General features: G+C 40.4%; 1 long non-coding RNA gene across 1 annotated transcript in view; it reads right to left on the bottom strand.

Moving 5' to 3' along the window:
* The window catches only part of LOC106045507 (uncharacterized), a 50,781-nt gene extending 37,077 nt beyond the window's left edge, over positions 1-13,704 (bottom strand). Inside the window, exons 1-2 of the long non-coding RNA XR_010828966.1 lie at positions 13,401-13,704; positions 12,473-12,555 (exon numbers count right to left, since the gene is read on the bottom strand). This is a non-coding gene — a long non-coding RNA (uncharacterized lncRNA). The remainder of the gene's footprint in view (positions 1-12,472; positions 12,556-13,400) is intronic.
* Between the last annotated feature and the right edge of the window lie 3,359 nt (positions 13,705-17,063).

Here is a 17,063-nt window from a genome sequence, read left to right as displayed (position 1 = left end):
TATTTGAAGGAGAACTGGATTAAAAATATTCAGAACTTTAAAGAAATTATCTCAGAACTGAGATGGGCTTGCAATATGCAGAGGTGAGAGTGCAGCAATATTGAAAGCTATGCAAAAAAAAAAAAAGGCAACAAAAAACAGGTTTTTCCAGTTGTTTTTGGGTAAGCTAACAAAAAGACTTTATTGTCACTGAGATTATTCAGCCTGACCTTTAGAGTGTCACTGGTAGGGACCACATGCTAATATTTTAGAAGATGTTGTCAAAATTTTGCCTCAGTTATTTTGACCACATATATTCAGCACTTTTTTTGTATTATTCTGACTTCAGATGTAAAGGTTTGTTATAACAATGTATAACTGTGGTTTCTCACTACGTATTTTAAATGCAATTAAACATAGATGTTTCCACTTTTAAAATATACCTATTAGCTGTGATACTGTATTTTGCCTGATACTTATTCTTTCACAGTATACAGCTGCCTTTGGTCTTGCCTACACAGCTTTCTCTCCTGCACCCCCATAGTGCTTGAGCCTGGGGATGGAAATCTTGAATTATCAGGGAAAACCTCACAGTATTTTACTTTAGCAACACAGCAAAAGCAGACCCAAAATAGCACAGAAACAGCTGTATGCTATGTGCTAAATAAAACACAGATTAGAGGAAGAAGGTAAGTTTATAGCTCAATGAAACGCAGATGCTAAACTTCATACGGGTAATGCTCTGAGCGCACATGGAGGTCATGGGCTTTCCTGAACACCGCTGAACTTCGTCTTTGCTAATAAACTGCACCACAAACTACAGAGGTGTCTGCAATCTATGTTAGTTGAGCAGTGAGTGGAGTCTGCACAGTCACTCGTGCCCTAAGAGGTAGAGCTCAGTTGAGCCTTGGTTGCTTTCTAGTTGCTCAGAGCTATTTCCTGATGAGCTATAACTGAGCTCAAAATCAGCCTTTAGATCTGTGAAGGGGCAAAATGTCTTGATTTTGAGGGATACATAACAGCTAACAGACAGTCATTCACCTGAAGTACCAAAAAGCTAAACCAGAACTGAGCAGGGAATCCCTTTCCAAAACTACATAAAAGGTGCAGATTCTACCTGCATGTTAGAGACCCCAGGCTGAATCGGTCTGGGCCACATCTTGTTAACATCACATGAGCCTTAGACCCTCACTTGAGGGACAGCTTGACAAAGAGGGGACAGCACCATTTATCTTGATAATTTGCCTAATTTCACAAGTGTCACTTGTAAACAGTTTGCCCCATCACACACTGCAGCTCTTCTTCAGGACAACAGCAGGTTCCCATCTCTGCTAAATAAGACCAGGCTACTACCCCAGCCGCTCAAAGTCCCAAAGCGTAGATCACAGTCTAAATGCTCCCAAGCTAGTGGGAGTGGGGTGAGCATTGGACATGGGGTTTGCTCAACCAACATCCTCTTTAGACATAAGTGTCAAGCCCAAAATAAAGCTTCTTGAAGCAGAGTTTTGAGCCACTGTTCAGGGCGTTTGATCAGGATTATCCTGCCAGTCAACAGCGTCAGGGCTGTGGAAGGTGTAAGCAGCAGTTCTTGCATGGGATGAAAGGTGATGGGAATGACTGCCAGGTCAAAAACATCCCCGGGTGTTTTGCACTGAATATGAGAGAAGTGTGGGGAAAGAGAATAGGGTAAAATAAATTCCTTTTGCTGCTCTTCAGAACTGCCTGATATTCAGCAAAGGATGGGTAGGCAACAAAAGAGGGTAGAAGAAAGAAGCAGCTGGTCAAAGAGAAGAAAGCTTGCAGTCCTGGGCACAGATTTGCACGAGATACCAGGATACACATTAATACATTTCACAAGGAACCATAGGCAAGTGTGCCCAGAAACAGGGGATCTTGTGCAGCACACATGGGGGGGAGATGTCCTCCCTCTGAGCAGTAGCAGGCAACATATCTAGCCAAGTTTTCTCAGAAGAGCCTCCTACAGGAGGCTGCAAGTTAGCCCAGTGCCTCAGAGCTGCGTTGCTGAGCCAGAGAAGGGTGCGTCTACACGGATTGCGAGCAAAGCAGCAGCTGTAAAGTTCTGCACTGAGGGGAGGCGATGCCTGTCACGATACGTTTAGCAGGCACCCAAGGGGTGCTAGGACTTCGGGCTCTGCAATCTGGGGGTCTCCAGCTCCATGGCCCTATATTAACTTAATAACTCATGGGCCAGTTCCAGTTTTCCCTTCTGGCAGCAGAACCAAGAGGAAGGAGGGGGGGGGGAAATACCCCTCCCTGCCAGTTCGGATCTTTCTCGCTCACTCCGCGACAGATGGGGAGGCAATTCACAGCCAGATTCCCCCTCTGGTAGCTCAAGGCAGGCACCACACTTGCTCAGGGCATTGCAAATTGGAAAGCCAGTCCAGAATAAATAATGGAGCAAGTCATAGAAAAATATTGAGACAGCATCAAAAAAAAAAAGTATAAAAAAAAAAGACATTCCCTGTCTGGGAAGGTATGGATTATTTAGAGATTTTGAGATAGGGAATTCCTTGGAAAGCAGGCTCTCTCACACACCTTCTCTGTTACACACACAACAAACATTTCTGTGCACCTTAGCTGGTCTGTCACAGAACATAAGGGCTCTGAAGTGATTTATGAATCACTTTGAAGTTGCCTTGTTTTAGAGACAAAATCCAAGTATCAAGAAAGTCATAGTGATTTCAACCCACAGGAGTATAAGCCAGTGGGTTTCTTTATCCCATCTCTGTATTGCAAGGTTTGCCTCCTCTCAGCCCCATTCACACAGCAAAAACAAAGCTGCTCAGTTCTGTCTGCCTTGTTCTTCTCCTAACTACCTTCACTTCCTCGAGGACAGAAATATGCAAAACGGCGACTGCTCCAGAAAAATTAGGTGAGATGTTTCTATTAATCTCTGTCCTTTAGCATAAGAGTAATGAAAGCTTCCATCAAATGTAAAGGTGAGAACCCCAAAGCTGACAAAAAAAAAAAACCAAAGCTGTTTCTTATGTGGGTTTGTTGCACAGTGGAACTCTTTGCCATATATTATTTCCCAGAGTAACATTTGAGTTAGATTTTAAAAAGCACTCTATGTTGTTATCCTGTATTTCTGATACAAATTATTTATGAATGGCTATACTGATTCAGATTAAACATCCATCTAACTTAATATTCTCTTTACAACATGAAGGCATAAAAAAAGACATTCAAAAAAGTCAGAACAGAGTGAGGGGAAAAAAAAAAGAATATATTAGTTTTACTAATAAAAATACTGGAAAAGAAACTAAATGTCGTGTTCCAGGACTTCAGCCAGCCCTGTTGAAGACAAGGATGTGCCTGAATTGGAAAAGGGGTGGGAGGCATGGCAGAATACTGAGAGCTTGCACTCTTTGCTTTGCAGCACTGGGCTAACCAGTGATCAAGGCTAGAGTAACACCAGGCTGTACCTCTGGGCTCCTTCTCAGAATACACCAGAAGTAAAATTAAGCAACAATGGCCCCTGCCCTGCAGTCCTACAAGTCCTCAGTGCAGTGCCAAGCAGAGAGGAAAAGATAATCTCTGTACTGCCAGACCTCAGGTGAGCTCTCAAACCTCCTCTGCCCTACAGTAGGAATACACTCATTTTAGGACACATGCTTTGCTCTCTTTGGGATCACCTGAGTTCTTTCACTTCATACATATCTGCACAAAGATTTTTAAAATGTATGGAGATTGCACAGACACAGAAGTAGTGGCAGGTTTTTCTAGCAATTCCTCCTCCCCCACACCATTTTTACCTCTACTTTCCTCTTTTCTTCTCCCCTTTGCCTGTAGGGCTCTCAAATGGCAGCAAATTAAGTGAAATGCCATCAATAAAGATGAGTGAAATCCCAGTGAAACACACGGCAGAATCTTTTCTTGAAAAAGCAAATAATACTTTCCTCAATTAGGTAGCTGCATGGTTTTGTTTCTCAGACTGTGAATCTGGCCTAACCCAAGCCTATTGTTATACTATCTGGTCCATAATCAAGGTCAAAGTGGGTTTTCTCTGGGTACCAAAACCCTACAGCATTTGAGGCACAAGTAGCAGTGATGGTACTGCTTTGGGCTGAATTGTCAGGAAAGCAACTCTCCTTATAAAACTCCAAACTTCAAAAAAAAAAAAAAAAAAAGTAACAAAACATCCCCAATAACCTGGATATGGGTCTGACCCAGAGCTGAACCACAGCAGCAGGTTGTGATTTTGCTCTGGAGAGAAACAGATCAGCGTGGTGAACAGCTGGCACCGCGCCACCGCAGAATCTCAAGGGCAGACCTGTCGTATCTCGCTGATACAAATCTAACTACCAGACACGGGGCTGCCACGCAGAATTGCGCTCCCAAGCCCTCTCCCCAGCACAATATGACCTGACCGAGCCGTCCCACTAAATTCTTTCACATTATGCCAAGAGGATGGCCTATTTTCCTGCAAAGCCTTCCCCCTTGCCCCAGAGGATGTGCAAGAATGAGCAAGAAAAAGGGAAAGGAAACAAAATTGACAGGGAAAAGAGCTCTAGATTTTTATTTTATTTCTTTTTAATGTATGCAGTGTGGAGTAAGGAATATTACTGTGATCTGCAACTGGCTTTGCATTGACATCACACACTTATGGTGGTTATAGAGTTGTAAAGAGGTTTTCTCCCCCTTTTCCACCAAAATATTTTTTTTCTCTTGGTTGTTTTCCTTTGTCACTGGCTCCTTAGGCTCCCACATTTATTCCTGTAACTGCGCTACTTGCACTATTTAATTCTAGGACACACATATGTATGTACCAAAACGCATATTCTAGCTTCAGCTGAAATTCTGAACTAGTTGAGGATGATATTAAAATATATATATATACAGACCTATCTTTTTCCAGGATATTCAGTGCACACCTCCCACCCCCAGCCTAGTGAACATTGTGCTTTCCTGGTTCTGATATTCTGGTATTGTTTTTTTCCTTTTTTCCTCATTTCTGTAGGACATTAGTAATCAGGTTTTTTTTTCTTTTTCTTTTTTTTTTTTTTTCTCCTTTCTGGATTGGAGTTGATTAATATGTGGAACAAGATTTTTCAAACTGATGAAATTTCTTGGTCTATATGTATACTCACACATAAAAGGTTATAAATTCTGGTGTACTTGGGCATTGTTTGCAAAATGAAAATTATAATAATCAACTGAAATGAAGGATCTTATACATATAGGGCATTCAGCTTAAATCAGAGATTTTAGCATAAATTCTGTATTCTTGAAAGCAAGAATGAGAGGGCTCGGTCTGCTCTTGTTCCATGGGAGTTCAGCAGATACCAGATTGGATTCTAAACCACATGGGAAGCTAAACGTAGCCTTATCCACTATGTTACTTATTTACAGCCACAAGAGCAGCTGCATAATGCTTAGATGCAACTGAAATGACATTTCTGTTGGGCAGACAGCTTGCAGACAAAGAAGCTATGACGGGATCTTCCTCAGAATCCAGGGGGAAACCCATATGAATGCTAGTGCATAATTGCCCTATTCCAGAAAAAAACCATGTGGGAAAGAAGAGCAATGTCCAGGCACTGAGAGAAGCAGGATCAGAATTCTGAGTAATTTTATTAATTGTACTATTGACATTCCATCCCCAAATTCTGAGGAATAGCCTGTGCCACTCAAAAGCAAAGCACTTACTCCCTGAATTTAGGAAGAGAGCTGTTCTTGGGCTTGCTATTTCTGTCTTGATAATGGACATTACTTCAAATGATTAAGTATTTTCCCCACAATAGATATAATACACGTGTTAGTTCACTTCACACCTATCAGCATACACAGAGACATGCCTATACACACTGAGAAGTAGATTTTGCGGAACCCCATCAGCAAGTGAGGAAAACATTTAACTCAATGCACATTGTTGTACCAATTTTGATGCCAAAGGGGCACTAAATTTAGGAGTGTGATAGTGAACAAATAGCCAGTCAATGTGTCCAGCCAACACTCCCCAGGTGTTCAACTACACAGACTTTCAGCCCATAGATCCAAACTCTAAAATATTAACATCTCCTCCAATCCTACTTTTCCTATATTCTTACTCTTTCTAATCACTCAGTTTTTCCCTTAAAGCACAACATAATACAAACTCGGCTAAAAAGGCAAGCCCATTGCCAAGCCTTATCTCATGCTTACTTTCTGAGTGGCTTAAGACAAATGAACCCAGAAATCAGAAGGACAAACATTGCAAACACGGAAAAACACCCCCGACATAATGAGTGATGAAGAAAATGAATAAATGCCACCAGAACTATGGCCAGAGATCTCCCAGTGAATAAAGTACTTTAGTGTATGATGCACCATGACAGCCATTTGGAAAGACGGCTAACAAAGTACCTGGCTTTACAGGAGAGGAAAAGACAACTTTATGGTCACAACAAATTCTCAGAACTACCTTCCCAGGGACAGGCATGTTGAGTATGAGCTGGGGTGCCAGTGTGCTCTGCCTGGACAGATAACATGTCCCAGCTACAACTGTGTCTATTTTGAACTATGCAGTTGCTTTGCACAGCAGGTCATCTACCCTGTAACAGTTACTTCAGCCTTCATGCTGGATTAACAGGCACTTCACAACAGCTGAGCCTGCGAAAGATGCCCTAGAGGAGATACGTCGCTGTACAATACATCCGCATCTTACTCAATCACGGGTTCCCCATACCCTCAGGTACTCGTGCAGATGTCAGCGCATTCTGTAAGATGGTGACTCCACCATGAGTAATGGCCTCTACCACAGGCACAGCCTTATGGAAGAACTCTTCAGCGTTCAATTAAGCTGTGCCTATTGGCCTCGTTGAGAGACTAATGATACAAGCTGCCTGAGCATGGTATCTCACTGACAGTGTGGTCATACTCCCCATATTGTCTTTCCCATCTGTGTGTTGGGATCTGTTCTCCCTTCAAATTCAGCACTGTTCCGGGCAAAAATGACACCATCAACATCAACATTAATATACTTGGGATGTTATTAATGGACCAAGGCATAAAAGATATTTAATACAGGACCACACACATCTCTAGCAATCCCAGATGGCAAGAATCATGCTTCACATTCTTAGTCACCTATGATACGTCTGAGAAGCAACTCCTCCTCCAAAAAGGACCAGTTACTGGCAAGGAGGACTGCACACAAGGAGGGATAATCCTGAGAACGCACATCCTAAATCCATTTTGTACTCGTCCCTTCTCTTCTGCAGCCCAATATGTGTGAAGGTGACAGTACACAACATGGAGTCCATCACAAATTGTTTGCTTAGTTTACCATTTTGCCTGTGATTTGACCAGTTCCCACACTATGTATAGGTAGTCTGGTCTGCAGTTCATTCAATTGCCATGAGATATTTTACTTTGAAGTACCTAGAGAATTATTAAATAAACTCAGTCTCAAATGATAATCTAGCATTATTTTTTTTAAATAAAAAAATCCTCAAATTTGTTCCTAAATGTATTTAAATCTTACTAGTGAACATGATGCTGGTTATTAAAAAGTAATTCTGGAGAAATTAGCTGGCAGCTACAAAATTAATATAATTCATTTATTACTTGCAGCCACAAATCAAAATGCTGTTAACACTGCTGCATGCAATTTAATATGCACAGTAAGTTTCCATATGGCTTCAATTTTAGGATCCCTGGTCACTACAGAGACTCATTTGCAGAATGGTCTGTAGGCATCCAAAGTCAGCTAGTGCTTATTGGCAGAAAAGCTGTTCTAGGTTGTTTCTACATAGGTCCAACAGTCCAAACAGGCCCAAACCCACAAACTTAATATGGGATTATCATATCTTACATAAGACAAGGAAATGTCTACATATGTTTATAGAACCACAGATACAATCGATGTTTAAAAATCAGGTGTCCACAGTCAGTCTGCTATTACCAGTTCAGTCTCCTGACCACGACGGCAAATTTTTTAAAAGTACTGATTATTCAGTAACAATTTTGAAGCCAACAGGACCAAAACATTGTAACAAGGTGACACAGCATCAACATTGACTACGAAAACTAAAAACAGCTTTAGAGCCTAAATTTTGACGGTGACATGTACCTTGGTTGTTAGTGATGTACTGCTGAGTTTTTGCATAACATACACAGAGTTGTATGTGTATAACATACACTGTGATTAGTCTGAACACATAAACTAGAGAAAGACAGTGCTTTGCACATCTACTGCATTTTGAATTGGCTTGTGGCAGAACCTTGTCATGTCTGAAGGAACCTTACCACTTCTCTCATACCTTCCTCAAGAAGAACCAAGACCACACCAAACTCCAGAAACACCAGGTTCTTGATTGCCTAACAAAATCACATCTGCTCTATCCTCCTTCTAGGCTGTATTTCAAAAGGAAAATAAAAATGATGTAGTAACTAAGCTCTGTCAGGTTTTGACAAAAGTATGTTACTGTGGCCCTGGATGGGAAACCGAACTCTCAGAAAGACATGAGTATTTCATTGACTGACTTAGGTAGGGTATGTAGGGTGGCTCCCAGAACACATCAACTGATCCTCATATTCCTTCTCTCTCCTAGCCATGGAGCCACATCTCCTCCCTCACACTGGCCCAAGTTTTCATTGAAGTCCATCATTAGCTACTTCAACTCACTGACTACAAATAAAGCTTCTGGACTTCTCTTGCTGAATCAGTTTTCTACCAGGACAGTGAATGAAATCAAAGTGGTGCCTTATGGGCTACAGAGAATCATTGAATCATAGAATAGAATCATAGAATATCCTGAGTTGGGAGGGACCCATAAGGATCATCAAGTCCAACTCCTGACCAACAAAGGCCACTGGAGAGTAGTTACAGTGCATATACGCCTCTACATTCAAGTCTGATTGATCAATTGCCTGGCTGAGAGCAGAAGTGTTAAACTGTGCTCCTTCTGAATAAATGCAGGGCTGTAAATATCAGCATCCCACACCACAGCTCAAGTCACCAGGCTGCAAGCCCACACAGGTCACAGCAACACTCATTCTGTCCCTTTCCCCCCTCCTTCAAAAAAACCCATCTGATGAAGTCTTCCTCATAACCAAAGCAAGATATTTCAAAGCACTTTTGCTCTGTTGGAAGTACTCTGACCAGCTTTGCTAATAATACCGTTGGAGATTCCCAGCGTGTTTTCCCTGTTGCTTCAGACAGGCTACTGGCATTTGCTGCGTCATGGTGGTCAGCACCAAGTCAACAGCGATTAAGGCCAAAATCATAGGTTATCACAGAATAATCACAGAAATATCATTTTTTCATTAACAGGTCTTGTGATTGAATCCTTGTCACCTGTTTGATGTCAGCAGCTGGCTTGGTACAGCACTGATCAGCTAGCTGTGCTGTGCCTGGGTCCCTCTTATAGCTGGGAAATCACATCTAGCACAACCCCAGTAATACCCACACTAAGAATGAGAGGGCACGGGGCTGGGGTGGAAAAGAGACTTTCGCATCATGAGACCACTATACATCAAGCAACAGCCTTCAGTTACTGAAAGCACCTAACAAAGGCATGAGCACCATCCACAACTAGGAGGTCAAGTTTATCAAATAGCCACTGGGCTTCTGCAAATGAGTGGGAAGGAGGAGTTTGATTATTGTTATTTATCAGAGAGACCTAGGAGGCATCAGTATGTGTTGGTCACTCAGAGTGGTCGGTGTCAATGCAGCCCTTCACCTGGAAAGCACCTTTACCAGATTTCTTCTGGGTGGAAAAGGCATCAGCATGCCATTACAGCCCAGCTAACCACAGATAGGAAAATACAGCAGAGATCAAAGCACTACTGATGCTGAAACCCTGATTGTGAAGAGGTTTGGTAAAACAAGTCTCTGATCTAACCTCTTCCAGGATTTCAGGTTATTTTGACTAATTTCTAATTGATGCTTTTGGGACAACCCCAGGCTAAATTACTGTGAAAGAAAGGAGACAGATGGAGGAAAGAACAATGGAAGCAGGCAGCCTGCTAAAACTTAAGTCCTACTCTTTTTAGCACTTCTGACATCAATAAAGGTCTGTCCACAGGAAGGGTGTCATGATGGAAAGCAGACTCAGAAATATTTTGCTGAGTTTACACAGCGATTTTCTGAGATGGCAGGGAGGGAGATGCCTCCTTTATTTTAGCCCTGTCAACTGTTAGAACAGAGAGTGTCTCTCTGGTGTGTTACGTTCTCGTGAGCTAGCAGACCTGTTGGGAATATAATGAGGTCTGTGCATGCACCTCCTGGTGTGATGTTTAAAATCTTCATTTCTAACAGCTTATTCCTCAGATGCTCTCCTGAATTTCTTGAGGCATAAGGACCAGTTGACTATGCAAATGAAAGAAGAGAATGTAGGAAATGAGTTAGACACAAAGGGAGTTGCTGGCAAATGCCATTGCTTCCTCGGGGCATAATGGTAAGAGACAGCTGCTACTGCCAGCCCAGAAGCGGTAGCTGAGGGGGCTAGCAGAGCTCTGTTGAAAATCTTTAGTCTGATGAATAACTAGGCAGAGGCTTCCTATGCTTATGAGGCAGGACCCCCAAACCACAATCTTTGATTCTTACTCTGTTGTTTCACATTATCATCTACTCTAAATGCACACCAGAGTGATAACTGATTGTTTTTGCAGTGATTTGCAAGTTTGTTGTCTGAAAGTCCTTTTGAAACAAGAGGAGAAAGACAGGAAATTTATTACAAGTACACAAGAACCACGGTCCTTTGTAACTCTTGGAAATGTTATTACAAGAATACAATGATGGCCATTTTTGCAGCAGGACATTCATTTTCTGGATCAAATATTTTGAAATATGAAACACCTTCATGACTCTAGCATAAATAATTCCAAAAATATTTAATCACTGTACAAGTTTTATTTTTAATTTTCATTATGGAGTGATTCCCTCAAGTAATTATCACAGCAATCGTAACTCTGATGCATGTATTTTGTTGTTCTGCCCAATAAATGGTAGCAGAGTACTGTAACTGATGTGCATGCATAAATATTTTAGGACTTTGTGCTTCTTAAACTGTTTGGAAATACTTATGGTAACCAATAAATACTGATACTTTTCTTTCGTCTCCAAAAGAATCTGTCACTTGAAGAACTGGCACGATGCTTGGAGTACCACTTTATGGAAAAAATAACACAAATGTTTATTGGTAGTATTAAAGGAAATGCTTGGTGTTTTTCAGCTCTGAGCAGAATAGCTGTCTGGAGTGCCACATGTTATGATCACCATACAAAGATAAAATGAAAATCCTTCCACAGGGGAACACCTTCATTTCAAACAAGGGAGAGACCAAAACTCTCAATATTAAATGCTAAAAAAGAATACCATCCAAAAAAAATGGGGAGGGGAGTGGGGAATATTTGTGCACTTTTCTCTTTTCCTAGGAGGACAGGAGTGCATGATACTTTCCAAAACACCCAAATAGAAACAAAGAATCATAGAGTGTAAATGAAAAGCAAAATCTGGAGAGAAAGCAAGGATATTTTCTGATTTTTCTGTTCTTCCCTCAGCTCTTACCAGAATTATGATAAATCTCAGCTGAGTTTTATGTGCTCACCAACAGAAGGCTATATCCCTACGGCAAAATCCTGCCCTCATTTATACCAGCAAAAGCCCTTTAAACATGTTGAATTTACTCAGGTATTAATGAAGACAAGCAGGAAAACTTCACGTGAAATTCAGAAAGTTCAATATACTCCATGCTTCTACCCACCAACAAATAGCAACATAACATTCCTCTCCCCACACATAGAGCAATCAAAACAAAAAACACCACCAACAAATAAAAAACAATGACCTTACCCTCTCTTCTACCCCAAAGCACTTCATAATTGTAAGTTGTCACCATTACTGCTGCTATATATATGAGAAAACCAAGATAAAGTGGTTGCCCAGAGAAGTCATGAAGTGAGCAGAAGCCTGATGACCTTACCCCCTGAACTGAGCTGAACCTACATTCTTGAAATCAGATTTCAGACATATGACTGAGTTACCTTGGCTTAATGGTTGCCATACATCAGCTGAGCCTCAGCAAAAATAGTTTAAATTAGCGTGTGCTACCCTACATTTGCAACAGCTCAGCTGCTACAAAGGAACTCATTAGGCTATGGTAACTTGCTCAAGTGTCTGAGACCTCAATCTGATGCTTTACCCAGTGGCCCACATATCTTCCCAAATCATGCTCTCTGCCTCCATGCCAATAAGCATCCTGAGCCCATCTTTCACAAAGTGAGAATGTGCCCAAGAAAATAAGCTCAGTACAGTTTTCCACTGGGATGCTTTAGAGGAAGAGCTGTTCAGATAAGGAAAGAGCCCTCAAGGATGTTTTCATTTCTTCTCTCCCTGACCTAGATTTGTATGGAGGTGCCTGCAGTTCAAATGAATTTAATGGATGGTACTAGGTTTATTTTTATGTCCTATCTTCATCTTCTGTTTTATATACATTTCTTTATTCTTCAGCCCATCAACAAGGATTAAGCTATTCATTGCTCTTACCTTAGCTATTGTAATTTCTCTTCCTTATGATCTCCTGACCTGCCCAAGATCTACTCCAGAACGTTTCAAGGAACTGCTTTTTCCTTGGAAAAAATAAAAATAAAGACATAATCTTATTTATACTGAACTCTATTGACCCCTCTTTTATTTAAAGATCCAGTTCCAAATGTCTCTATCCTTCTGTCTTCCTCTCTAAAGCATCTGTTCATCCATTGTCTAACAGGAATGTAGTGCAGGAAACTTCACTTTAGCTGGTACAGTGTGAAGCGCTGATACTGATCCTTGAGCCATGCATTCCTCTTTTTGGAAAGAGGGCTCTTACTCACTCTTTCTTGCTTGCTTCCTTAATTTCTCTTTTGGGGTGCTATAAGTGTATCATTTAACACTATTAAGCATTTCAGGATTCGGATCACATTAAAATGTTATGCAAAATTAAGTTATATTTTATCGCCTTTCATGGATTTCTTGTTATTTTGTAACCTGTAATATCTACCAAGAGAAATATCTGTGAAGATAATTAAATCATATTAAATGCAGATCAAGACCAAATTTCCCTATATTCCTGATCCAGCATAGCTCAGTGCCTCAAGTTTTCTAAGTTACTAGTTTAAACCCTAGGACACGAGTTATCTTACTACTATATCTATAGATAAATAAAATTGGATTGAACCAAGAAATGTTGGGCTTTTATAAAGTTCTTATTTTAAGATTTACAGTTTTACATTAAAAAAAAAATCAATTTATATTACCACAAAGTCATATTTTGGAAGAGCAAACACAGGAAAAGCAGTTACATTCTGATGCCACAAACTTAGGAGAGCATCTCAAGAAGAAACAAAACAAAGTTCTTTGTTCTAGCAATTATCACAGCAATTTCAGCAGGTAAATATAATTTCATCTTTGTGACATAGGAAAAAACATTGATTACCTTTGAGTCACCTCTGAAAATACTATGATACTTTCCCCAGAGATGTGACTCCTGAGTTCATAAGCAGCCAAAGTGAGGCTTAGCTTTAGGAGTACCTCCCAGGGCTGATGGCCAGGCTGTGCTAACACAAGGTCTGCAATTTCCTGGCTAAAGGAAGAAGAAACTAAGGATTGCTGCAGTTGTTATCACCTGGTTTTCTCCTCAGCCCAGCCTTACTAGCTTTGAAATAATGGGATCTTACAGTATCCATTTGCCATTCCTCACCTGTTCATTCAGCTCTCTGAGGGCATGTCTCATTACATCTATTCATAAGATGTCATTATGAATTTAAGTGTCAGCCTGTCCATTAGGACATCATGCAATCTCCATTGTTCTACATGAGAGCCAGGAGGCTCCTGCCAAAGGTTTCAAACTGGGCAGCAATGGTCGGGAAAGGGCTGGCCTCAGGTTGACTTGATACAGGCCTTGTCCAGATCACTGTGAGGTTTTAAAGCTGTGTATTCACAGCAAAAGCTTAGGGAAAAGAAAATTAAAATTTTGTTCTTTTGCACCTCCATGAGGGAATCTATATTTTAGCTCAATCAGTGGCATCACTCCAGTGATGGAGGAAATGAGATGTTCCTACTTGTTTACATCTAGATTCTGTGCCAGAAGCAGAAAAGCAAACAAATGAAAAAGAATATGATTTTTTATTTATTTTTTTTTTTAAAGGGAAAAGGCAAATATGGAAAGTTCCCCAGAACTAAGAAGAACAGAATAGCTCAGAACACTAAAAAACTGCTGGAGACTAAACAGAATACAACCTATTTCATTTCCCAGAGCCAGGAAGAAAGTAACTAGTTCATAAATTCCATCAGGAGCTTGGGGATTTTTGGTGTAATGAGTTTTACAGTTTCAGAGGAGACTGCTTTGCTAATAATTATGTAACAGTAATTAAATCTGAAAAAGGCTGTACTCTAACTATGTTGATTTATTGCAGCTCCAACAAAGTACTCCTAGAGTGTGCTTTGGAGCGTGCACCTCCTCCCTCCAGTTTTCTTTAAATTCTCACAGAGCACTGGGTCACAGATGGTCTGAGATGCGATATTTTCCCTATTAAATTCCTAATAATCTTTTTCCGAGGCTGAGTCATGGAAGCCTGGGGATTTCTCATTTTAATTAGAAGGTTTAAGGAGCTAACTCTGTTTGAAATTTCCTCCTAGGAGATATGGGTGCAGGTGATCCCATTCAGAAGAATGACACAATATCAAGGCCAACATCTCATTTCCATATTAGATTACAGCTAGTTTGGCATAACTCCTGATCTGGATGCTGATGATGTGCTGCCTGAGCAGGAGACACGAACTTTTACCATTTGAAAACAGGGTTATGTCTGAAGATGTTTTAGGTTCTAGCTGGATGTTTCCTACCCTACCACACTGCTCTATCACCCTGCATAGAAACCATTTAGAAATGTGAATTATTTATTAGTCTGACTGAAGCAATAATTCTATGTCATTTAGAAAGCAGCGTTGTTAAGGATTCTCATGCAAAGAGATTTACCATATTGTCCAAAGGGCTGATCCTTGTGGTATTTAAGATATCAGTGTTTCAGATGGATTTTGTCTGCAAATATTATAAGCTGTATAAACAGAACATTCACCCAGCAAAATGTTTTATGTACGGCTTTAGTACTTGCAGTACACGAAGAGCAACGTTCCACCCCTGCCATCCAAAGGAGGTTATTCTTAGGCGCTCATAGCTGAGTTTGATCATTTGTAAGAATGCCTGTTGTTTAAGAGTTAGTCTGGTGTACTATTCACATGTCCCTTGATAGTCTATTGTGAAAAAAAAGAAACTGCTTCTTAGAAGACAGCTGTTGAAGTTTCATCAGCCTACACTGTACAGCCAATTCCTGTGCTTTTAGGAAAATAATGTGCATCTCTTATTCTTCCAGCATGGCATGCAGTTGTCAAGAAGTCAGATGAGACATTGTTTGCCTTTTATAACAGTAGGTTCCTGGTTTTCAAAAGACAGAAGTGTCTGTATTTTGGGAAAATAAAAATTTTCACCCAGCCTAAGCTGCAACACTTAAACTCATTAAAAAAATAAGATTTTATTGAAAGTAGTTCTACAGCATATAGACTTGATTGTGAGTGGAAGAAATAACATTTTCCATATTAAATCCTGCCACTCATCCCGTCTCCATGATTAGACTTTGATGAGCTTCAAGTTTTAAATTTGTTATACATTTTAAGACACCCTGTATATAATTATTCAAAAGCTTAAGTCATCATAAATTGTTTAAAGGGTTCAATTTCTATATAAAATCAATCAACTCATATATGCAATTTCTGTGTTCTTTGTTGCCAAAATACTCTAAAGATCTGGAGTTCAATTTGATGGCAGGTAATTCCCTCATGTATCACAGAAACCAAAAGGCAAAGAATTGTGCTTTAGGCTGTTTTCCAAAGACCAAATCCATCCTTACCAGCATATCACGGTCTACAAATAGCATTATTCCCAGTGAAGTGTTTCACCATTTGAGAAAAAAGAAGAAGCCATGCTAGTAAAAAGTAAGAAAAGCCAACCCTTGCCTGGGATATAGCAAGAAAAAAGAATTTGAACCAGCCCTAGATTGTGCATAGTATTTTGTATATGAAACATCAATATGCCATATAAAAATATCCTCATGCAAAGTGCAAAACCAGACATTTCCTCCAAGTGCCCGAGGGCCCAGATGATGCTTCAAGAATTGGCTGGATTTGACCTCTTGCTTCATGACTCCCTTTGCCCAGGAAGGCGGTGGCTGGCGGTAGCTGCCTTGCCAAACTACTTGCATGGAAGCAGGTTTGCCTCTGTGATATATGTTTATAATACCATTTTTTGTAATAAGAAGGCAAGTACACCCAGCGCTGTAATTTTGTGGAAAATCCAATTGTGTTGATTTCCAAAAAAAACGATGTAGGGGAAAGAAAGCATCACTTTTCATGCCCCATTCACATAACGGTTGAGACACAGAATGAACTCCAGGGTAGAGGGTCAGCAGAAAGCACAGGCAGCGACAGCATACTTCTAGGCAGTCAGACATCCAGCTCTGTTCTCCCCACTGAAGGCCCAAATCACGAAAAGAGGAGGAAAGACAGATTGAGAATACTCCATAAAACGAAGAGTTAAAGTGGCAGGTGAAGTCAGGTTCTGTAATGAGTTAAAGGGAAAATGTCTTCGAGTTCTGATTAATGACCAGGGACACCTAGAGCTGCTTTGCCTGTCTCAGCAGTACATGACTGGTGCAGCAGGGTAATGTCTAATAACTAATCTTTGACACTAGAATTAAGTCATTTTGCAAGAAAGCAGGTCATTAGAAGCTAAATTGAATTATAAGTAATACTATCTCTATGGAGGATTGTAAATTAATTGGTTTTTAACAATAACATTTCTGTATTTTATTAAAGCAGTGTAAGAATTCAGTGAAGAAAAGAATGTAGCAGATAAACAGGGCAGGTGTTGATGATGCAAATGAAATAGATGACAGATGGTTAGTAGCACGATCACTCACTGTGTGTGTATAATGGATAGAGGTAATCAAATTCCTTTGTGAATTGGTGACTTTCTTTACATCAAGAACTTTAACTATGGCATGCTTATACAGCTTCTCCTTAAAAATTAACTCCACTCCTTGTC

The sequence above is a fragment of the Anser cygnoides genome, chromosome 2 (genome assembly GCF_040182565.1).
Source record: "Anser cygnoides isolate HZ-2024a breed goose chromosome 2, Taihu_goose_T2T_genome, whole genome shotgun sequence".
NCBI lineage: Eukaryota > Metazoa > Chordata > Aves > Anseriformes > Anatidae > Anser > Anser cygnoides.
This window is presented reverse-complemented; position numbering and strand designations above follow the sequence as displayed.